We start from the raw sequence: 25,539 nt of genomic DNA, 5'->3' as shown, positions 1-25,539 counted from the left end.
TCTGTAACTCAAAGATCTTGTGTAGGAACCAAATCCAGGATCCCCACTAGTTTCATAATTTCTGTTATAATTGTTTTCTGTCTACCAGTAGTGATTAGTTCATGTTAAAAAAAAAAAAAAAAGTCCTTTCCAGTGTTAATATGTTAGTTCAAATAGCAGCTGGCAGGCATTCAAATCTAGAGATTCCAATCTTCTTCATAATCAGGAAGGGTCAAGTACTGTCAAACGGTTACATTTCTAAGGCATTTTCTTATTTTTCTGATTCAATAATGAGCCTTTTATTTATTTCTATGTGATTTTACCATTACAAAGCCAAAGATTCAGGTAGCCCACATGCATATGTTAGTTGAGGTCAAGGCAGCATTTCGGATAGTGCAGATAGAGGAATCCTGAACAAAGTTGTTATCAAATCAAATAATTGCAAACTGTAGAAAACTGTATCAGGAAAGTGCCCAAAGGAAAACTGTGTGATCAATTGTAATATTAGAAAATTGCTGCCATTTTCAACCTCAAATTTGCTTTCCTAAATCACGTGTATTACATATTTGTTTGTGTTTTAACTTATCTGTATTTTAAAGAACTATTTGGCACTGTAAATCCATTTATATTACGACAGCTAAAACTGTATAGACCACACAGGAGTTCTGCCAATAAGGGAAATGTCTGACTAAATCACTCATCAACCCTATTAACAGCGACATTATAAGTTGTGAGAAAGCCTTCATCTTGGATACATGGGTTCTGGTTATATGAAAATAATTAGCTGGATAGTCACACATATTAAGAAGGTTTCATCTGGGCCTGGAAGAAACATTTCTGTGGTATACACTTGTAAGCCAAAACCCTAATTGTCTTCCTGTGTCTCTTCTCTTAATGTGCCATGAAGCTAGTCAGGGCTAGTGCATTTAAGGAGACAAGTGCTTCAGCATTCAGCTCACATGTTAAGGATAAAACATAGCACTATATTTTTAGCTACATTGTAACTTCTGATGAACTGCAATTCATCAAAATTAGGGTTACTGCAGTGAGTCTTATTATCGCTAGACCGTTCCAGCAGTATTTTTATAATAAAGTAATAGTTCATAGTACATAAAACCACTAAGTGCCCTTGGTACCTGTGAGAAGAATATGGGAGAAGCAAAGATTTTTCATTGAGAGGAAATTGTTCCTCATCTCTGACACTGTAAGCTTACTCCAAGAAAGGTATTTCTAGACATTTCTGTGGTTTTTAATAGTATGAGAAACCATCTTCCCTTCACTTGAGAGATGTCTCCACAAGCCATGCATCAGCGCTGAGTGTGGAGGGGATTCCTGCCACTGCAAAGCCCAAGCATTCCCTGTAGAAAGTTAGGGTTTTTTTCTTTTTCAGTTAAGTTACAGACAGAAGAGGATTTAGGAATTTTGCTCCTGTGAAGTTCATTTATTGTATTCAGGTACCTGAAGAGGGAACTGTCACAGCTCCTGTTTGCTTTTGTTTGCTCTTAGACCTTGTTTTAACTGATACTGCCAGTATTATGCAATGAAGTTTTTGAAATACCCTCAAAAGCATAACAAGATTGTTGAGTTTTCTGATGAACTGCTTTACAGAGACTGTATTTATGTATTTTACAGAATAGTGATTTGAATATCACATAAAGCACGTATTTACTTGTGGGAATTTTATGGTTTTGCTGTAATTATTAGAACCTATTTATTGTCTTCCATTATGTTAATTTTTCCAAATTAAACAATATGAAGCAATTTTCTACCATGCTGTATCTCAGAAGCCTTAGGGATGTTATCTTCTACTTTTACTGCAAGTCTAGAGATCTCTGTGAATAAAAGTTATAATTCACTTCATTGTAAGTTTTTCTTCAGATTGTAATCAATGAACCTTATACTATGGACTAATAATGAGATGACAAAGGAGGAAATAACCCTTTTGAGGTAGGAAAAGGGTGATAGTAAAATGCACAATGAGCATTCAATTGACTTCTTAAACAATAATACTTTTGTCCTTTCTTTTAAAGACTGGCTACTTTCAGATAATCATAAGCTATTTGCAGCTATGACTACTTTAAAAAAGAAAAATTTTAATGATGGGTCATTCTTGTAATTGCTTCGGTATTTCCTGCACTAGTTAAGATATCTTATTTCTGACCATATACTACTTTATTGGCTTTTGATATACTGTATCATGTGTTCAATTTGTGGAAAACTATCAAAGGAGAATAATTGAATGTTAGGCGTGGAAGCATGAAAAGATTTCTGACAATTATTTCTAAGATCAGCTGCTGTCAAGTTGTCCTGATTTTATTTCTTCTAATCTTACTTCAGAAATACAAATTCTCATTTCATATTTAATTCTGCGAATCTATTTTGGGATAATTCCTGCTACTTACCATTCCTGTTTCATAGATTTGTGTTTTATTGTCATATTTTTTATTATTTAATCCATTCTCAAATCTTCCTGTTCATTCTATTTGACTTTTCCTTCACTTCATTTTCTATCTCTGCTTTTATTTCTGCTTCTTCTTCTCTTTTCTTCCTAGATTTCTTCTCTTCTTTACCATCTTTGCATTTAATTTTTCTGCTTCTCATTATTCTTTTTTGTTGTGTTTTTCCCTTCCATTTTTGTGTACATTTCCTATTTTCTCTCATTTGGTACCTCATATAAGAAAGAGTGAAGATCACAGACATAATTATGAGATGTATAGGTGGCTTTTCATTTCTGTGTGACCCTAAATACTTGGCAAATAAAGGAAATAAAAACATTCAAAGAGGTGTGTATGTGTGTTATGTTCGTATGTTTCTAAATGAATGTATAAACACATGCATCAGTATTTGCATATTGCTTTTGAAAAGGGAAAAAATTAACTTCTTTAAGTAGTCAGAGAATAAGAAATAAAATTATTAGTAAATTTGTGGATGTACGAGTCTGTAATTTCCCACCAGTTATTATTAAAGAAGAAAGATAATGAAAATATTTGTGCATTCTGAGGCCTTCCTATCAGGAAGTGTAAATCTTAGAGTTTACTGACACATCAGGAGAAATATGATTTCTTTGTTTTTTCCCAAATTGATCATTGGCACAGAGCAAAGGTTGTACTCAGAATCCAGAGAATATCCACATCTTTTGTCTAGAAAATGCAATATAGTAGAAATGTTAATTTCTTTATTTAACGAGTTACTTAAATACCAGTTTCTCCCTTGATTTATTTTCGGATAGTAATTGTGGTCTTTTTGTTCTCTTTGTTTTTATTTGGCTAATAGATTTTATACATCATCCTTGAGATTGGTTGATATGTTTGAACTGAAATGCTCTATGCCAGTCCAGTTCTAAGTGAGCTAGCTTTGACAGAAAAATCTACCACCAAACCAAATAGAAAAAGCTGAGTCATAGAGGACAAGAGGAATATTTTTGCTCCATTGGCGGATGTTAGCTCACATGCCTTGGATGGGAAGCTTGTTTCCCTTAGTTACTTCTGTATTTGAGATAAAAAGACAGGCACTTTCAGAAAGAAAAAAAAAATAATGAAAACACACAAACAACAAAACCAAACATGATAAATAGCAGGACTCCGTCTTCAAAAATTTTTGTGTTTGTACAGGTAAGAATGTAATCTGTAACCCATAAGAGACCTGAAGCCTCATCAGAGATTGCCTGGTTATAGAAAACATTCCCTGCCTGGAAAGCATTCTTACCATGACGTGAATATGCTTAGGAACAGTACTTTATCAAATCAAAGAAGCTTAGGCACCTATAAATCTACAGGAGAAAGAGGATTCGGCCAATAGCATGGCTTACTTACCCATTCCAAGACAGTTTACATGACATCTATTGCAAGGAAGCCACCACAGAGCCTGTCCTATGTTATGTTATAGAAATAACACTAAAGTAGATTGCAGTGCTACCTTTTACACTGAGCTTAAAAAGCAAACACAAAAGGATAAATTATTGTGTCTTAGATCCACAGGGCACCATAGGGTGCACACGGGGCTACCACCACCACCACGGCCTTGGTCAAGCACTGTATTCTGTGCATGTTACCAGGCTGCTTTAGAGAACTAACCTTTAGCAATATGGTCACAGGGCAAAGTTGTATCATTCAACTGGGGCAAATGCATTGATCAGTGTAGACACAGCCTGTATTTAAGAGGTCTCTGAGTACTGAGCAAGACTCTGAATCTTACTGTCAGCATAAGAAAGTTCTGAAGAAGCTCTAACAGACAGCTGAAAAGTATTACTCTTTTGGAAACAAATGTAGGACATTACCTGAGCTTTGTTGGGTATGGATAAGCCCTTCGGGAGAGTAGAAGACTTTGTTTATTTGTACTAAATCAAAATGAATCTTCTGTTTTCTCTGTTGAGTCATTTTAGCAGACTTGTTGCCCTTTACATTGCTTTATTGTGCACTGAGAAGGAGTAAAACAGCATACAAGAAGACTGATATTGACTTGGTTTTGTAAAGACACTGAATATTAATGATCCTAAGCTATATTACTTAGGTGGAAGTCTTAATAGAGGGAGCAGACTTAAGAGGGTGCTAGACATTACCAGACAGATAGACTAATCATGATTCTGTTGGTTTTGTTTCTGGTTTTTTTCAAGGACTTCCTCCATTCAGTTTGGGCAATGAGGGGTAGTAATTTTTTAAGCATAGTAGAATTTTTTTAACAAGTGCAGTGGTAGGATATAGGATTAATTTATCCTCCATTTTGACACTCAGGTTGTATAGGAGAATTGCTATTTTTTTGATATCACATAATCACAGAATGGTCTGGGTTGGAAGGTTGGTTTGGTTGGAAGGGACCTTTTAAAGATCATCTTTCATTAGATCAGGTTGCTTAAAACTTCTGATCTTACAGAAGATACCTGTCTTCTTGGTACCTATCTGAAGTCTTTCAAATTCAAAAGGAAAAAAAACTTATGTGGACTCCACTTACTATGATTAATTTGGAAGATTTGGGTATTTCGAAGATTTTTCTGGAAACTCTGTATATTATGTTGGTATACTCCTAAAGAAGAAATTCAGTGAGCAAAACCACAATCCTTTTTAGCTCGGTTCTAAGCGAGCACTAGTGACCACACTTGCACAGCATTCATGTCAGATTCCCTAATCCCTAAGGATTCATAGACTAAATCTCCTGAAGAGGTGTAGCCCTAGGCAAACCATGAGATTAAATAACCACTCGTATGTACCAAATCTGGTAAAGCCACTTTTTGGGTTATAACTGGCAATTAGTGCATACCGTTTGTTTTAGTGAGACGGTCAAAGAGGAAATTTAAACTACTAACTAGCATGTTTCAGATAGAATATGGTAAGGAACAGTAATCTGCTTTTCAGTGGATTAATCCACTGCTGCTACATCTTGATATAAATTCATCCATAATTTCAGTGCACATGGTGTGCAGGAGAAAAAAATTTTTTAGCTTACCAGAATTCTTTCTGTTCTTTGAAAAAAATAGTGGGCCAGGTACCTGCTAACCTACTGGTAAGGAAGCAGTTAGTTGATGCCTTGTGTCTGAGTCCAGGATTAGATACCTAAATTGAATGACTCTCCAGACATGACCTCTGTTTTCAAGAAGCTGGTGTTCACTATAAAGGTTCCTTACAAACTTACAGAGTCTTTGAACATAAAAGTTGCTTTCAAGTTAATAATTAAGGCACTTAAAAATAAAGAAGTAGAATGCATTTGATCTAGCTTTTCATACCTTCTAAGTATGCTAAATAAGAGTGCCATGAATAAGCTTCTTAATTCAAAAGGTTATGGGTGTGAAGTAAAATAGTGCCATCTGGTTTAGAGGAGGAATTCATGCATAGGAACACTCAGCTAGCATTACTCCAAACAATTTGCACAAAAAGATAGAGACTATAATATGTATTGTTTAAATATTTTCTTATATAAAATAATACTTTTAAAAATTATTACAAAAGGTATTTTTCTTAGTAAAAGACAGTGGCAATAATCATTCATCCTTTTCTCCCAAGATTTTCAAAAATTTCTGTAGATATTAGAGAAGGATAAATATGAAGAGGAAAAAAATGAGAAAAAGGAATTCTTAATTTAAGATAAAAATTCTTCTAAGTTTGAAAAAAAGACTTTTACAGAAAAGCTTATATAATTTTGTCAAAGGCAGTTTTAATTTGCAGAATTTAAAAAGAACCTTTTATGCTTTGGATAAATGCAAATACAACATTTAGGAAAATTACCTTTACATTACTTACTTTACTGATTACCTCCAAAGCACCTCTAAAGCTTACAATATAATTTCAAATCATGTTAAATGGGAAAAAATTGTAAAGTACTTTCCTAAAGTTCAGATGTTAGAACTAACATCTTTGGCATATTTATATTTACTAAAACTGTGTATGTGTAATAATCACTTCATTAATTGTTCACTTGCTTACCCAAGTATTTTTTCCATTTTCTCTCTTTTCAGTCTTTCTCTTATACACAAACTACTGATTTTTAAAAGCAAAATTATTCCTTTTTTTATATACAGAACAGAAATCGGTAAGAATGCAAATAGAGAGTATTTCTGTACAATAACAGCAAAGTCCCTAGAACTGATTCTTCATTTTTCTCTGTAAGCAAAGTCCTCAACTAGTATTATTTCGTGTCTAATCGGAATGTGATTGCATAGTGGGTATTAATGGCTACAGTAGACAACTGAGCCATATTAAAAACTCTATTCAATCTCAGAAAATATTAAGAGTATCACAACTCTGAATATATATTAACAGCTTAGTGATGGCACTTATTCAGCCTATAAACCTCTATTCATTTTCACTGATATTCACTGCAAGGGCAGATTTTTGTGACAGGTGTAGGAACTTATGTTACTGTAGTTGCAGTCACTAATTTCAAGGATTAAAAAATAATTGTCAATATTCTTTATTCATTGAATGGAAACATCTTTGAACCATTTGACTAGCAGTGTTTAATTTTCAAAGGTAAATTCATGGAATTTTACTACCATAGAGATTTTTAAATAAATCTTTCAGGAATAGTGTATGTAGAAACTAGAAAAGATCCTAGGAAACACTACAGATCTGCAAAATCATAAATGCTGTAGACCTTACTCTTATTCTCTACTGATGGTCACAGTATGTAAGAGGCAATGTTGCATCTTATGTGATATAAGGAACATTCACTGGAAATTGTATTAAGAAATATTTGTATAAACTACTTTAGAAAACATGCACAGAGTTTTTTTTAATTAAAATTGACTGAAAGAGCAATCTACATTGAATTTTCTGATTGTAATGGAATATTAGTGCGTTAGGTAAGATTAATTTCCTAGGAAATACATTAGGTAGTCAAGTAAGCAGAGCTGGATATGATCAAAAGAATAAGAGTAGATTATGTGATATCCAGTTTAAACCTTTGTCTAGTAGTCTGTCGATGCAGCATGCAGATACAAAAGCTGAGGTCACAAAATGAGGGAAAAGCAGAACTGGTAGCAGCATCATGTATCTAGAGAGACTTAGAAATGTCTTTTCCTCATTTTTTTTCTGTTTAAACATATTTCCATGTTCATCTTGAATATTTTCAGCATATATTTTATGCATGTCATTCCTTGCCATCACTGTTACCTACAAAGGAAAAAAGATTCCCATGAGTAGTCAGAACTATTTGATCAGTAAGACAACTGCTTTACAAAATGCAAAACCACTTGAACTGATTTTTTGTATTATACTGACATTTACAATTATAGTTCTTTTCATCAAGATTAAAGCTTGAATATATTCTGAACCCAAGCAATTTGTAGAAAATATTTTTCATTTTATTCTGAAGATCTGAGAGAGAAAAAAGTAGGAATCCACTTTCTCTGAATACATCAGGAAGAGAAAAGTTAAACACACTTGCATATGTTACATTCACAGGGAAGCAAAGCCTCAGCATTTTTTTGTCTTTTTTTTGTCTTTGTTTTCCTAATAGTTAAAAATGGTAGTTAAAATTTTAAAGGTTTGAACTGTTTGCAAAATGGAGTTTTGTTTTGGGAAAATAGGAATAGAAATCAGTCTGTTCCTTTAATTTACAAGAGTATAGTTAAGACGAACAAATATGTGTTCTTGGAGGGAGTTTAAGTGCATGACTAATCTAAACCAACTCAAAGCTTACATCATAAGCATCATCATAAGAAGCTTTCCACGTTACTGAATGGACTTCCTTAGTGCTGTCTATGCATCAAGCTTCTCCTAATTCTCCTATTGATAACTCCAGTAATGTCTGAAACCACAACCTTCCTACATCCAAAGTAAAAGGAATGAATGTGATGAGCTATGCTGCAACTTTCCTTGTCATTACTGTAACTTTTTCCCAACAATAAATTTTCACTTTAATTGTAAGCCATGCTTCACATTATTGTCTCCATTTTCTCAGCAAAGCATCTGGAGACAGACATTAATGTTATTACTCTGGTAATAATTGTGTTAAATAAATGCAGAAAAGCAATTGCACATAACTATTTGTTATTATAGTTCTGCTGCTATTGCACTCCAGTGAAGATCAGGACTCCAGTCTGCTATAAAACAACATAAAAGAACTTGACAGTATAAATAGCCAGCTGAAAAACGGGTTGCTAAAACTAAAAGAATCATGAAGTGATGATTTGAAAATACCATTTTTTGGGTTGCTTTTTTATTTTATAAATAGTTTTATATTCAATAATATATGCAGAAAAAAACAACTAGAAAAAGCCTGATGAAAAGAGAATTTAGAAAATAATTAAAATATGTTAGAAGAAAAAGATGTGGGCAGAAAAAGAGGACAAAACAGTGGAAGTTTGGACAAAAAGTTCTGAATGACTGTTCAGGATGTACAGTCAGTGGTACATCAGAGTAAAAGACATTGTCCAATAATATCCTGGTAATGGCGGAAGCAATCTCTGCAGCTGCTTCTGCTGGCTACACTCTGCAGCTGATCCCACTAAGAGTACCTTTCCCAGTAGATTAAGAAAACTGTTACTCTGCTACAGAAAATAGGCTCACAATATTAAAATGCTTATTATAACACTAACAACATCTTTTCTATATTAAATCCTTGCAAAGAAAATCTAGCATAAAGTCTCACTTTAATTTAATTGTGGGGTGCATTTTTTTTGGTGCACAAAATCTCTGAAGGGTTGTACCTGAGCAGGTGTTAGGGCATTTCAGCCAAGCGAAGAGTGGGCCAGGCAGGTGTGTGGCATTAAGGGGCAACCTGGTAAGTTTGGAGCAAATGCAAGAGAGAGCAAGCAGCAGATGCCAATCAGTGCTGATTGAGCCCACCTGGGAAAAGCACTTCCCAGTACTCCTTGGGAGATCACCCATGGCTTGCTCTGAGGACAGCTTATTAGTTCTGAGGTGTGGTGCCTTTCTTAGCTGGAGGAGTAAGTCTGAGCTACTGTGGAGAATTTGGGTTTATTTTTTTAGATGAGATCTGTTATATTCTGAAAGCAAATGAATCAAAGTATAGCATTCCTTAGGAAAATAGGCAGACGACATACTTACAGATTATCAGTGATTTGTGGAGATGGCTGCAAAATGGAGAAGAATCTGAATTAGCAGAGAAGAAAAAAAGATAAATTTAGAAAAAGAATTGGAAGAAATGTGCACCATATTATCCTAATTAAAGAACTGTAAGAGTAGGTGTTTGTGATCAAGAGGAAAAAAAAAACACCTTAATGAGCTAGATGCTCTTCCTGTAAAATCTACAAAGGACACTTGGGCTCTACATCTTGTGGCCAAGCAGAAGATGTAAGCAGCAGGGTACTTCCAATGAGTAGAGCAGAAGACCAAAGAGAATCTGGATGATTCTGGATCTAGGTAAGTATGGGCCTGGCTGATAAACCCAATTCCTTGAAAGCAGTCTTACACTGTGTGTGAAGAAAGGAGCTGATGCTATGACAAGTTAACTGAAGTAAGTTAACTTATCTTTTGTTTTGTTAAACTAAGTATGCAAATCCTGGAGAATCTTAGAGGAAGATTTGCATCCTCCTTCATTTTACCCTGTCTCCTACCACTAATCCTGGTAGAGGGGAAGATGTTGCTTTTCCGAACTGCAGATCTTGACAGAAAGTGTGCTAGAAAGTGAGGCATGTCAAGAACGAATGGTTCAGGCCAGGAGCAGTCTGAACAGTTTCCTGGCTGTTACATGTGAAGCACGTCATGGAAGTTATGCAACGAAATGTTGGGCATGGCAAAGAGAGGAAGTCAGTGTAGGGAGGAAGGTGACATGCTGTTCAGTTGTCCTGCTTTCTGCCGTAGTGTACTAACTGTTTGCAAGCCTGTTCTGTTAAACTAGGGAATATTTTGGGAATAGCAAAATGAGAACTACCAGAGGCAGATGTGCTGCCAGGTCAGTGAGAGAAGCTAAAGACCATGTTTCTGCAACTTGTGCTGGGCTACTCTGCAATATTCTTGAATTAATAAACATAGCTGTGAACAAGTGATGCTACAGGAGTCCTTCCCCAGCTAGGCAACTCTATGGAACAGTTCCTTTCTCGTGAAGTAGCAAGCTCTGAGCCTTGCTGCTTTTGCTTGATTCTTCAGCTACTATTTATTTATTTATTTATTTATTTATTTATTATTCAGCTACTTTTATTCTTGCACTGCATTATACTGTGCCCTGTAACATTTCACCATTCTTTCCAGCTGAAATCTAACCTCGTCCATGTCTTCTCTTGTTCCTTAACTCTTCCGTATTCTATATGGTTTAATTTTTCATACTTTTCAATGTTTTCCTCCTTGAGCACATTATCTTATCACTGTTCCTTTCAGCTTCTGCCTCTCCTTCCAATTCCCCCTGTATGATTTTCTTTCTAGCCCTGTTTTCCCACTTCTCATCTTGTTGTCTTATTCTGTTCATATTACATCTCTCTCAGTGGGTGTTTGTTAAGGTGAGAAGAAAAATAACTAAATACTTTGCCAGTTCTCTTTTAAAGGTCTTTTCTCTAATTATTAGCAAAACAGTTGTACTTGCTGAAACAAATTACCAAACCATGTTTTCTCCTGTGATTCACTTGAAATTAACTTATGTATTAAATGTTAGACTGTTGACAACATAGTCAAGCCTAAAGAAAGAAATATCTGTGAACGCTTGCAAGAAGCTAGTATTTTTAGTGTGAAGGGGTGGTTTTGGTGGGCAGAATTCCCAGCTGCAGTCATTCATATGGAAACTTCAGAATAAGTTGATGTCTCAGTCTGGTAAAAGCCACTCAGCCAACAAGTATTTTCCTGGTGGGAGGGAGGCTGAAGTATGGGAAAAACCTGAGACAGTGTGAATTAGAAAGCGAACTGTAAATTGGATTTTTTAAAAGGCAACTTAAATAACAAAATTAAATACCAGTTCATAGTTATGTCTATGACTTTAGAAGTTATTAAAAGCAACTGGCAGCCATAGAAAGCTGGGTCACACTAATTACTCCTTTCTTATAAGAAACCCTCTTTTAGACTCTCTTTAAAAAGAAAAAAAAATCAACTTCCTAAAGGCATAGGGACACTTTTGTAAATGTCAGATACATAAGAAGTGAAAGAGAAATTTCTTTATACTTTCAGTTTTAGTACTTTTAAAAGGTGAATTTTCTTCTTCTCCTGTTTTCCAGTAATTTTTGCTAACCATAACACTGCTTCTTGTAACCCTATTTTAAATGACACACTATAGATCTCTAACCTATACAGAAGAATAATTTTTTCAGAAGTATTATTTAACCATCAATGCTTTAAAACATTTCTTTTAAAGAAATGGTGAGTTGTTGTGTTTTTGGTTTTTTTTTTAAAGTGGGGGGAGGGGGCAGGGCTACCGGTGTGGCTTCTGTGAGAAGCTGATAGAAGCTTCCCCTATGTCCGATGAAGCCAGTGCCAGCCAGCTCCAACATCCATCTGCTGAGACAGGAGTGAAAATATGTGAGAGCAACCCATGAGGCTTTCATTCTATTTTCTTTCCTCTGTCCATCTGAGAAGTGATAGAGCTGCTTTGGTGGGCACCTGTAATCCAGCCACGGTCAACCCACCACAGCACTCTAATGGCTCCTTACTTTAGGACTGCCCAGGTTCTTTTCATTTACAATCATTGAGGTCTTGTTGTCCTCTGAAGACTCTCTTTCTCCCTATGGGAAAGGAATACTGGCTAAAATCTTAAACCCCAGGAAAAATAAGCATTAAACTTGTTCCTGACTGTGGTTCATGTGCTCTCAATAGCAGATGAATAGTAGATATGGTTTAGGAGAGGGAGTAAAAAAAGTAAGGAGGTACCTTGTGCTGTGGTATATTATGATATGTTAACTGGTACAGGTGACTTTAAGATTTTATTTATACTGGGTTATAAAAAACAAGCAAACAAAAAGATAAACCACCCCACCCCAAAAAAAAGAAAGATAAAACCCTGAACAAAAGACCTTAAAACAAAAAAAACACCCCAACACAGGGTAAGGATATATTGATACCACTCAGTGGAAGGAACTGTGGATATGTGTGCTGTTTCTGGTCTGAGTTCCTGTGTCTTAATGATTCTGTGCAGTGCAGCATGATATCATTATATTGCATAATGATAATACAGCTAGCTGCCTTAGTGATGTGATGGGAATGCATTAATATAAACCTTGTCCCTGAAGTGTAGGATTGGTTAGGTCAGGTACAGAGCTATACTGAGATTTTTATGCTAATATCTGACGTGGGAGTCAGTAACCTCCAGGAGATGCACTTCTCTGCAGTATGCTGTGTTGTACTGAGGATGTGCTTGTGGTTCCAAGCCCTTTTCTAGAACCTGTTTGCCTTCAAAAATTATGATTTTCTGTCCAATTTTCTTGGTTTTGTTTATGCAGTTTTAATTGCTCCTGTTTACCAATGTTTATGTCTTCAGAAATATACAAGAAGTGCCAGTCATTTCAGGTTCTTGCAGTCCCTGTCTCTGAGCTTTTGTGAATGAACTGTGACAGAGGGACTGTATTAAATAAGTAGATGTAAAATATGACTGAAGCACAAGTGGGGCTTGTATTGAATCAGAAATACAGTGAAGTTTTCCTTTCAGTGTCCTATCACGTAGGAACGTACTGTTGCTCATATAAATGTGATAAATTGCCTATGCATAATAAAAAAGTTTCACCTCTTTATGATTCACCATATAAAAACTTGATTTCTATAGAACTTTTTTGATGACTCTTATGTGCTTTTATTACTCCTTTTTAGATATAGTTCATCCTTAAATGTTCCTTAAAGCAGTATTTTTCTGCTTTCTTGTTCTTAAGTATGCTTGCAGGATTGTGATAGAAAGGGATCTCACAGTATTAAATACTTCTTCAAACTTTAAGTGAATTAATAAACGGTTGATTAACAACTTTGAATTGCTTATGATTATTCTGTATGATTTTGTGTGTATGCTTTTATGGCCACAATTTAAAGATTGGATACATTTTAAATAGATTGTTGGTCAAAAGGTATGGGACTAGCAAGCCGCTTGCAGTAAACTCATGCTGGTAGCAGATGTGAAGAAAGGAATGATTATTCTGTAGTTAACTCTTTTAAAGCTTATGTTTTATGTTTCAAGCCTGTCAGAACAGAATGCTGTTTGCACTTTGGCATCTTGAACCCTGTCAGCCCTTTTTAATTACCAGTCACTGGCAGACACTTCTTACTGCTCCAATTTCCCTTGTGCCAGCTCTACCTAGCACGTGAAGCTGAAACGGGGGCCTGTGTAGCACTACTAGGTTTGAGCTAACATGGAAGGTGTACTTGGCAGATAGGATGCTTCTCAATGTGCTCACTTGCTGTAATCTGAAGATTTACAGCTTCCGTGGGTGAGAAAAGTCTTGTTGTTCATGTGGATGTTGTGGGATTAGTTTAGTCCCAGGCCTGTTAAAATAAAATGAGAGTCCTTTTTAATGAGATTTCAAATGGCCGGATTAGTTACAAGGCTTATAAAATGTAAAAATCAATAAATAGTTTTGGTATAGTCAAGATTAAGTTCTATTGAATGTCCCTCATCTCCAGGAATTCTGCCTTTGCTTGTGAGAAAGGGGCAGTGAGGGGTTTCCGAGAGTTTTCCTCTTCAATCTGCACAAATCTCACAGGCAGGTTTGGTCTTTTCACTTTAACTTTTCTCTTTATATTTTTTTCTGTCCTAAATATTTGATTTTGTTCTTAAATGTTTCCCATGTCAACTGTGTATACGTTTTTTGGTTATGATTTTAACTTGCCTTCCACCTGACTGAAAAAAGAATCACCCTTCCACATCTGCTTATTTCATTAAAAAAAAAAAAGAAAATCCCTAAGGAACAAAATGTGCTGATGACTATCTTTTCTCTTTAAACAGAAAAATCTTTAAAATTTACAGAAAATAATTCAAACAATGAGGTAAATAGAGCATTTCTGCTTTAACAGATTTTGTTCAGATATCCTTGGCCTAGCAACAAACTTTTTGATGAGTTTACCATTCTGTTTGTCTTTTGTTTTTTTTTTCTAAAAGGGGAAAGAAAAAATACAATATATACAATATCTTTTAAACATAGCAGCCTAGAAAATTTAGCTTGCTTGAGTGATCTAGGTATTTTTAGCCTCCAGTGTATTTTGAGATTATATAAATTATATGTATCAGTATATTAGCCCTTATATGTAATGTAAAAAAAATAGTTTTATCTACAGTTCCAAAATCTATGTACAGATCCTCATGTTTATTACATTTTATTTTATCTAAGCTTAGTTTTGTTCCTCTGATTGCTTAATGATTAGTTCACTCACCTACATATAGGATTGAATTTATGCCCTTTGTCAGTAATGTTAAGATTGTCTTTAAAATGTGCACTTGAATTAATATTGCTCTTGATGTAGAACTAAATTTTCTCTGTGAGGGGAAAAACAGGAAATCAGATATGGTCTCAGAGCAGTTGATGGCTTTTTTATATATATTTATACATATATATATATATATTTGTGTTCAGAGGTGCAGACAAATGGCCTTTGACAGCTACAGAGAGCAAACCAGAACTTCCCCATCTTTCAGAAACTAAAGCAAAAGAGTGGGCATGTAGTTGCTGCTTCAGCAAAGGGTTTGGGAGCTGAAAGAAGGCAAACTGGAAATGTGCTAGTAGTGTTAATTTTACGAAGTTTAAACATGGAATTACAGGCTTAGAGTTGTGGAATTTGGAGTTCTCGTTTTAGAACTGTCACTGTTTGGCAGAGGTGTGTTAAGTAATGACAAAATGGCCTATTTGATTATCTGAACCAAGTACCTTTAGTAACTCGCTCATGAAGTCCTAATACTGAGACTGAATTCAAGCTTACCTTTGAGAAAATCTTGATTTATTGCCACTCACAGGTGATGGTCTTCTAGTCCTTGTGTGTAATTTTAAGTATTATTTTTAAGATTGCCTACTTCTATTAGAGTGTGAGGGAATAAATCAGTATGGCACATTCTACTTCCCTAATCCTACTCTAACCATGTATATCATGTAATCAGGCCCTTTTTCCACATGGGGACAGTCACATGTGGATGCCCCTTGAATGCTTTTAAAGTATGTTGGATTTGTATACAGCTTATGGAATTATTGGCTGTAGGCTCTTTAAATTTTCTTTTGGTACGATAAAGTAACTATCTGTGTATCATAGTTAAAGTCTGTAATGCAGTCCAAAAAGCAATGTCATCACATGCACTGGCTCAGAATTTTACTGAAATAGATAAACAAGGAAAACTTTAGGAGTGGTTTTCCTTAATCAATATAGTAAAAGATTGCTCTTATGCCTGCAGGCTTGTCAGTGCAGGACCATAAGCAGAACTCCATTCTTCTCTGCCACTCAGTTAGCAGGAGACATGTTGGAAGTTTTCAACTTTGAACAAGTTGAGTTCTGAGATTAATGTCAAGCATCTTTTCTGGAATAAGCATCTTTGCAAGGTATCTTATTAACATTCCTGTTCACTGCAGTAAACTGATGTTTACTAGTACTGCAAGGTGTTTAATTTCCAAATATCTATTTTCACATCTGCTTAGCACTGTTTTGATGTCATACTGCTCCTATTCAAGCAGAAAGCATTTCTTTGGAATAAATAGTTTAAATAAACTAACAATTTTAATAGGAACTGAAAATATTATTTTACCAGTGGGTCACACCTAATTTCTAAGCTTTATTGTTCTAATTTTGTTAGTAAAGACTCATATATTTATGTACATTTTAATTAGTATCTTTAATGATGGAAGTGGTAGATGAGAGAAACCAAAGAATTCTGTTGCAGGTATTGCTAATATAAAGAACCAAGTCTATCCTTTCTTAATTCATACATTTAATTAAATCTGGGTTTTGATTCACAACAATGGTTAACTCTGTTAAATGAGAATATTAAAAACAAACAAACAGAACCACTAAACTGTAAGAGACAGAGACTGTTTATCTTGCATTCAGGCTTATCATCCTGTAACAGAACACTTCCTATTTTAACGATCTAGCAAATATGGAAACAGTGATCTTTAATTTGTCTAAGTTGCATGATGTGAATGAATACTACTGAGTAATATTGGGAAAAAACACTGTGCATGATGCAAATTGTTACATATTATGTGTTTTTCAACCTGTGCAAAGAAGAAAAGATGACTTCAGATCTCTTGTGTTTTAGAAGACTATTTTCTCATAAATTGCTGAGCAATTTATGACTTCTGTTTATTCTTATCGTGCAGCTTTCCCAACACTCACTCAAGGTTCTGCTGCTGTAAACTTGGTTGCACAGTTTTATGCAAAGGTCTCCTGTTATAATTTACTTTTTCCCCATTCTGACTGGGAGGCCAAATGTTTCATTTCATCTTAATCTTTTTCTTGATAAACCTGCAAATAAGGTGTTTCTGTTGCAAGTTGTTTGTCTCACCTTTTGTATTAAATCTCAGTTTCTGTGTTATACGAAGTGTGTAACATGCTGGTAGAGTTTAAAATAAAACATAATTCTATTTAAGGAATCATAGATCTTGTATATGGAAGAGGGGGGAAATGGAGCAGTGCTTGCAACTAAGATGTTTTAATGGATGCAAACACATATTTACTTTGAAAGATCATTGTAGTCCAGAGTGACAACTTTTATCTTTCTTTATATTGCTTCTACAATTGTAGGATCTCAGTAGCTAAGGGCACATGGACTTGTTTTATTCATTCTACTGCAGCATGTAAGGAGTCATGTTAAGAATTCGGAGACATTCTCTGAATTAGAAGTTATCTGTGGGCTTAACTACTTTTGTGGATCCTAAAGGCCTGACTTTGTCAATATGTAATACAGTTGATGTTGTTTGTTATTTCACTTACTAGAAATTGGTATTTCTATTTTCATGGCTAGGCTTCGCGAACGAAGATTTGGGAAGGACTCCACCCACGTTTCTTGCAAGTGCGTTGGTGGCTAAAAAGGCCAATACGAGATAGACACGTCCGGTTGCAAAAGACACAGCAGAAAGACTCCTTAGATGGTATATTCTGCAAGGCTCGATTCTTTCTGCGTTGTCTTTTCTCCTCAAGAGTGATCCTGCGTGCTTTCTCAAAAGCATCAGCAGCGTTATAAATGGTCTGTCTCCAGGCCTCCCGATTAGAGGCTGGAGTAGACCAGTTATGGTGATCAATATGCCCGAGGCTGAGTTGTTGCTTCAGGGAGTCCTTGTATCTTTTCTTCGGAGCTCCTCTCTTGCGACAGCCAGTGGCAAAGTTCACCATAGAGCAGGATCTTAGGGAGGCGGTGGTCCTCCATCCTGGAGACGTGCCCTGCCCATCGCAGTTGCGTTCTCAGGTATTTCTATATAACAAAGGAAAAAAAAAAATACAAGTAGGATTACATGTAAGATTAAGCAAATCATACAAAAAAAAAAAAAAAAAAAAGATGCTTATTGATTGCGTTTTCTCTTTATTTCTTTTGGCTCTAGCAAAACCCTTTTTTACGTCAAGATTAGAATATACCAATGTAAGAGAAACTATTTAAATGATATTTAATCACTGGCTGTAGATATAAAATAGTTGGCATTGACAATGTGATCAGATTTGCACTTTTCCCAAATCTGATATATTTGATAAGTCCAGTGGAATAAGTGATAAAATGGAGATACCATTATCTTATTTTCAATATATTAAAAAGTCAACCGATGCATATCTTTATTATCTGATCCTAATCTTGGAATTTTACTTTGCCAGTTAGAAGAGAATGCATCCTCATTGTAGTAATTTGTGTCTATTGCTGGAGTATTAGAATGAGTTAGAGCTTATTTTTCATTCCATTAGGTTTTTGTTTTGTGCGTTCTGAACTTTTTTCCTATGGTCCCAAGGCAGCATTTGTTATTTCATTCTGTGACAGTGTCTCTATAAACACATAATTTCCACTTGCCTTGCATTTGTGATTCTTAATTCATGACGGGAAGGGGGGGAATAAGAAAGAAACATAGACCTTACTGTGGGTATATTTCTTATTTATCTTATAAGGAGATTCTTATCAGCATTTGCAATTCAAAGTTTATTATATATTAAATTAATATATTTATGTTGTTTTGACTTCTTAACAGGCAATAACTTTGAACTATAACTTCATGCTTTCATTGAGAATATAGAGTCTACATCAAAGAAGTAACAGTAAGTGTGGGGTTTTTTTAACAAAGTTTTTCTTTTTTTAAGTCTTTGATGTTTATTTAAAATGTGATCTGGGAAGCCATTATGACTACTGTCTATAGCCAATGATGAAATGATCTCAGTGGATCTGATGGTTCTTGCTCAGAATATTTAGTTATCTTTCCTAAAAGGATAACCAAATTGGAGTAAAGGACTCTATTTCAGTTGACTGTAATTCCCAGTGTTTTCATTGAATGGCATAAATTTGTCTATGAAACTATTTTTTGAAGTTATTAAAATTACTAGAAATTAAAGTGGAAGAGTTACTATACTTTTACAGGAAGTTTTATTATATTTTAATGGGTTTCAGGAAATAAAAGCAGAAAATTACTATGTTAGAAGGAGAATGAATCAGTGTTCTGAAATACTGAATGAAGGTACAAAACTGGTTCATGATAGGCTATTTCTAGGTTATTGTTTTGGGTTTTTGCAGCCAGGGTTAAAAATAACACTGGCTGTATACCATCAACAATAATTTTAAGAAGACTTCGTTGTCTTTCAAAAAGACACTACTCTTCTTAATAGCTTTTAAGAATCTTCATGCAAAACAGCAATGTGAAATTGCTATGCGCATTAAGGCTTTACATCCTTTGCAAATGAATTTTAAACACATACCTGTTGTACAATTGAATATAAAAGTAAATTTATATCAGTTACTGTGTTTATTACCAAGGGATTGATTTAAGAAGTTTATTATTAGCTTCCAGTTTGCCTTCAGTTTTCATTAGATACTGAATAAGGATTGTTGGAGGGAGAGAGGTAGTCTTGCACTCTAAAGCAGAGTGTGATGCTAGAGGGTTTTTATGATCTCAGGACATCATAGCTTGGGGCAATGTCTGATCAAGATCAGAAGAGAAAGCACTGTAGTATTTGGAGTGGTCTGTAACAATCAATGTAGTTACAAAACTGTATTATTAAGACTAGTTTTGGCTATTTGTTTCTGAACTTAATACGAAGTCTGTACCTATTTTCCTAAATTCATCTCTACCTATGAGTTATCAAAACCAATTATATTAATCTTATAGCTCTACAAGTTGTGGTGCAATGAATTAAGATCTAATTAAATCTTTTAATAAAGATTTACTGAGTATTCTTAAATCAATTTACCTGCAGCAATTTTGGTGTATATGTAAGTTGACACAGATGTTGAATCATTTGTTCACTATTCTTTTAAGTAAAGGAAGTGTTGCTGATCATGGTGGAGGAGGAATCAGCTTTAATTTCCAACATGAAAATCTTGGGCTGCAGCAGGATGCAGCATTTTGGGAAACACTTTATAACCTTTCCTGGGTCAATTTCTTTTTATAGGGTTCATTTTTTTAGAGCAATTTTATTTATTGCTAGTAGTCTGTTATACTTGAAAGTAGCAGAGTACCTATGAAGGATTCTGTATAAATATTTACATAAATGCAAACTGCATCTTTCCTGATCGTCACAAAATTGTTTAAACTCTTCCTGATGGCAGTCTGGTCTCTGTGGGGAAAAATGGTTGCGCTCCATCACATGATAGTATTTTTTTAAATAGGCCAAGGGGGACGAGATCTGGGTCTTTTTGGATTTTGTTTAGTTTGTGCAGTAGAAATGAGACTGGGGATGGGGGCACAGTTGAGTCTCTTCCAACAAAACCCTGAGGATTTGATTTGTAGAGAAATCAATAGGAAGAATTGGACCTTCATTTTAGAGCTTTGTGATAAACTGTTTTGGTTTGGTTTGTTTTCCTTGTTACTAGCTTTTATTTTTAACTGGGTAGTCTGTTTGTCCCCACATGCTATGATATTATTGAGCCAATGCATATCACTTGCTTCTCAACTAAGCAGTGAAGAAATGTCAAAGAAGAAAATATCAACTAGAAGTAGAGATGATATTTTGTTCCAACATAGAGGAAAAATGAATTTTAAATGTTCACAGGAGTTGCTTAAGAGGCACTATTTGATCTTGGACAAGAAGATATATTTTATGCTTATTCACTTGTAGTTCTCACTTGAATACAAATGGAGTATTGCATTGCTTTCCTAAATATAGTACTGAAATGTGCTTATTTCACTACTAATAAAGAATTAATAAAAAGAAATGACCCTATTATGCATTATTATTTTGGGTGAGTTTTCAAGAATATATCCTAATGTCCAACACATAGACCAAATTATAGATAGTGAAGCCATTTTCTCCACTTCTTTCACCAATGCTGAGTACACCTTGAAGCCCATGTGCAGTTTATCCTGAAAGCTCAGCTATTCGAATACATTTTGTTTAAAGAGGCCTTTTGAGAATTGCTCTGCTGATGAGGGGTAACATTTATTTATATTTTCTGTGTTCAGTTATATTTCTTACCTGTGTAGAAATACCCTCTGGCTTGAAGGAGGCTAAGAACAGCAGGGAGCCCTCTACCTGGCCATCTCTTTAGATGGCTATTCTTATGTATACTTATTGTTTCACTGGAAATAATGCTAGACTGGGATATTGCATTTTCAGTATGTCAGATGGTTTTGATTGAATTAGTAGCCTTATATTTAAATATGGAGGGAAAGCTATCAAAGTCTCTAAAAATCAGTTTGTTTAGATGCCTTCTTCAAAGTTTGATCAGTAAGAATATAATAGTAGCAAAATATTAAATATTTGAATAAGTGAATTAACTGTATCCCCTGTAAAGACAAACATAAAAGGACATAATTTGGATAGAAATGTTGTTAAAAGGGTATAATTTACTTTTACTGCATTATGTTATTAAAATTAATTAAGTAAACTTTTTTATTTCTTCTTTTATCTTCTGTGTTTTGAAGTTCTGTTTATTCTGATCACTCTAATGGCTGTTGTTACTTTTTTTTTTCCATATGTCCACCTCTCGATTCTGTTAGTGTGGGGTTTGGTTTGGTTTGGTTTTTTGTTTGGTTTTCTCTGCTCATACTGAATCAAACTTGCACAGGAATTTTGTTCTTCTTTTAATAGTACTGATTTGGTTACCAATAAGAAATTACAATGATGATTATTTCAAGAGTGAGGAGCTAAGATAATGAAAATCAAGGTGTTGTCATGAATGTGCTTCTTCCTTGACATTACATCTCTAAAATTTTAGGAAACTGAATAATCCATTAGTTGTTTTCAGAGTGCCTTTTTCCCTTGTCTTCCAGAGTAACCCATCTATTGTGCTTGTACAGTTCAAAAGCCTGTTGATACGGGTAGGCCCAGAGTGCACAAACCGATGTCCTTAATTGGAATACTGCTATATTTAAATAACAACTTCCTAAATTATGGTAAATTAAGTAATATTTGAGACATTACTTTTATTTTACTTTCAGATGTAAAATAATTGGTGTACTTCAAGTTACATAGATAAGACTTTTGTAAAGCAGTAACTGAAAAAGCGTCTGTTTTGCTATTCACCCAGGTGAACTTTTAAATAAGTGCTACGATACTTTTGGGTTTGGTGAGTTTAGATTTTTTTGCATAAAGAAACATTGTTAGCATGGAATCAAAGTGATGATGATTGTCTGGGAAACATGCTTTCAAGGTTTACTTCCACAAATGAGAGTCATAAGTAAAAGCCCTTCAACTAGCACAGAACACATTAAACTGGAAGAACAAACAAGAATCTTTTTGGCAGATCAAAGAAAATGAAAGCATACTCTTAGATGATCAGTTGGTCTAAATATCAGAATTGTAGTAATATCTTTTCTGTCTTACTCTCCTCTGTTTTACCACTTTCATGTATAACTTGATTATTTAGCCACTGGTATGGTTTCCTTCAAAAAGTTGCTCATTTGCTGCAACTTTAATGGCATAGTGAGTGTTGAATATTATGAAAAGAGGCTTTTATTCTTGTTTGAGAATGAAGTGTTAGTAGTTTTAGGATAATTAAATTGAGTTCATGGTCTAATGCAATAAATTTTTTAGCTGATTCTCTTCTATTTTGTTCAGTTAACTCTAGCAAAGGTAAACCAAACATAGAGGACTGTGTCTGGCATGTATAAAATACTTGTGTGTGTATGTATATAGATGTGTATGTATATAGATATGTATGTGGCATATGATAGCTGTTGAAAGCAAGATAATATCTTCCTGTTTATCAAGAGTGCATTTTTACAGACCAGTCACAACATGCATTCTTGTATGGTCAGTAACTTAAAACGTTTCAGGCAGAGGTGCTTCTAGATGACATAGTGACCATCTTTGGCCTGAAGACTGAATCAGATCTGTCAACCCATAGACTGTTATTTGCCGCACACTTTTTTCTTCTTTACTTCAAAACAGAACTTCTTTCAAATAAACAGGGAGTGAATGAGATTAATTGCTCTTGCAGCTTGTTCTTTTGTAAGTCTTCTTCATTTTTCATTTGACTGAAAGTAAGTCCACTCTACAAGCAAAATAGTCCACATATAAGCGCTTCTGTATCTTTTAACATTCTCATGAATATACATGTTGAACTAGTCATGCAGCTGGATTTCTGCATATGACTTGGGCTACATTCCAGCCCCTTAGATAGGGGCAAATGTTGTTTGGTTATTACAGCTGCCCTTCTGGTCATGTAAGAGATGAGGGGGTCAGGCTTGAGGTTTTAATGTGCCTCTGAGAGTCTGTGTGTCTAGGTCCTGACTAAAGCTGAGCAGTCAGTCACTCTGCAAACAAGGGAACCTTTTCCTAATTAAGGAAAATATGATGTTCCATCACAGCGTCAAATAAACTGAAATGAAATATAATTGACTTGGCTTTTTGTCTTGAAATAAGATGGAATTAAGCTATTACAGAGCTTATATACAGCAAATAAAAAAATCTTGGTTTGTGACAGAGTTTTAGTAGAGATATAGCAGGAGGAAAAAGCACTGGTCACTAAATCAAGTATGTAAATAGTAATAACAAAGTCATATATTGAATGCTTTATACATAAAAGTAATTTGCTATTACAAATGAACTCATTCTGCTTGAGCATAAAACATTCTCTTCGCCTTGACACTGAAAGGGAGGCTGGAACATATGTTGTTCCATAGTGGAACAGTGGAATCTTTCAAAAGCCATTGTTGTGGGAAGCGCTACATGTTGTACCAAAAAAGCCACTGCTGGCTGCAAAATTGAATGGGACACAAATGTATTGCACTCATAATATTAACTATAAAATTTGAAATTAACATCAGTTTCTGCTTCCATTACCATGTGCTGATTAGCATAAAAGAAACTTTGCCCTAAGAACTGTGAGGTAATTAGCGCAAAAAAAATCCAAACCCAAAAATCATTTCCAACTCAGAAAAGGCTGTAAATGAAAATGACTGGTGGGAAAGCACTGAGGCAAGGATGATATATATTTTCTGATATCTACTTGAGGCCAAATTGGGAGGGAGAGGATAATTTGCTGGGCAAGGCAGACCTTTGATTCACTGCACATGAATATTACCACAGGAAAAAAAATTAAAAAAACATTATTTCAAATTGCTGTAGTAAAGATTCACTTAAAATACTGCTTCCTTTCTGTAAGCCCTTTGTTACAGAGTGACAATTATGGGAATGATCCTACAGTGTGTTAGTTGTCATTTCTAATGCTCAGCCATTAGCCAAAATATTGAGTTAAATTATGAGATTTTGATCTCTTCAGATCATCTGACAGTGCTTTCCCTCAAGCATCCCAATTGTGTGTGTCAAATGGATGGAGAAATTTATTGAATCAGGGTATCGTAAAAGAAAACTGACTTGATGTTATGTAGTGCAAAGCATGAGATGGGAAGTACAAAACAGAGGCTTTGCCTGGGGAGATACTACTTGGTCTGCACTGAGGTCCTTAACTTCACTAGGAAGCACGAATAAATCCCCTGCATCCACTAGTGGCAGATTTATTTATTAAAAAGTAGTCCAATAGGTGAACTTTTCAAAACTATTTGCAACTTTGTCCACTTTTAGTAACAGGAAGTGCTGCTTATGGAGCTTTCAAGTGTGGGGGATTGCCTTGTTCACAGTATGTACCCTAATAGTTTTAAATGTAACCTCAGCAAATATGGAGTTGCAATGATTAGTATTAAATGTAGTATATTTCAAAATAAATCAGTATAATGCTGCATCAGCATTTCAAAGAGTCCTAATGATTACTAGGTCCACAGAGGGGAGAATAAAGTGTGGAGAAGATAATTAGAATGACCTTGCATTACCAAGCTGGTGAGTGGCACTGGATCTTTGTTCACAAGTAATGGAGTTTCTCATAACATGCTGCTTATCAACAACATGTTCATGCAGATATCAATGAAAGTTAATATGAATACCTACACATGAATGTAAATTATAAACCAAGTATGGCTTATATTTTTCTAAAGCATTAAGGTTTTACCTGAGCTAATTCATGAAGTATTTTTTCTTGCTCTTTTTTTTATTAACTGAGGGCTTTTAGCACACTAAAAATTATTTCTAGAATAGTCTTTCATTGCTGGTATGTTTTCATACTGATGATGGTTTATATCAGGCAGTCTGCCTTCTCTAACGGTTAATGCTGTGTTTGGGCTTACACTACAGTAGTATGTGCTTAGTTTAGTAATGGTTGAAAACTTGTGCAGAGGTTAAACTAGATACTAGGTTATCTTTAAAATATAGTACTTATTAATACTCATAACCTCTCATAAACAAATGCTTGTTTGCTTCTTTGTTTGCCTTTTGTTTTTAGAGTTAAAAATTAAATGTGTCTTAAGACACATATTAGTAAATTAGGCTACAGAATGTTGACAGTCTTCTAAAATATATGTAGAAGAACAGTAGTTTTAGCTGAGCATCAAGTTGTGTTTTCTTTTTCCACTATTTCTGCCAGTGACACTTACTGTAACTATGGTAAATATCCTGAACTCATTGTAAGTCTATTCAGAATATGCTGCCTTGTCTTTTAGCAGCCTTGGGACACAAATCTTGAACTTTTGCAACTACATAACTACTGCAGTGAAAGTGTATTGTATAAAATTGCCTTTAGATAATTGTCTAAATGAAAATTCATATG

The 25,539-nt window shown here is 34.8% G+C and overlaps 1 protein-coding gene across 1 annotated transcript in view; it reads left to right on the top strand.

Moving 5' to 3' along the window:
- The window catches only part of TENM3 (teneurin transmembrane protein 3), a 1,346,985-nt gene that overhangs the window by 316,986 nt on the left and 1,004,460 nt on the right, over window positions 1-25,539 (top strand). The window contains exon 5 of the mRNA XM_027676660.1: window positions 18,479-18,545. The gene's annotated coding sequence lies outside the window, so the exon portion shown is untranslated. The remainder of the gene's footprint in view (window positions 1-18,478; window positions 18,546-25,539) is intronic.

Source organism: Neopelma chrysocephalum, unplaced genomic scaffold (genome assembly GCF_003984885.1).
Source record: "Neopelma chrysocephalum unplaced genomic scaffold, ASM398488v2 Primary Assembly neopelma1_42, whole genome shotgun sequence".
Taxonomy (NCBI): Eukaryota; Metazoa; Chordata; class Aves; order Passeriformes; family Pipridae; genus Neopelma; species Neopelma chrysocephalum.
Note: the sequence above shows the minus strand (reverse complement) of the source record. Positions and strands in the feature narration are given on the sequence as shown.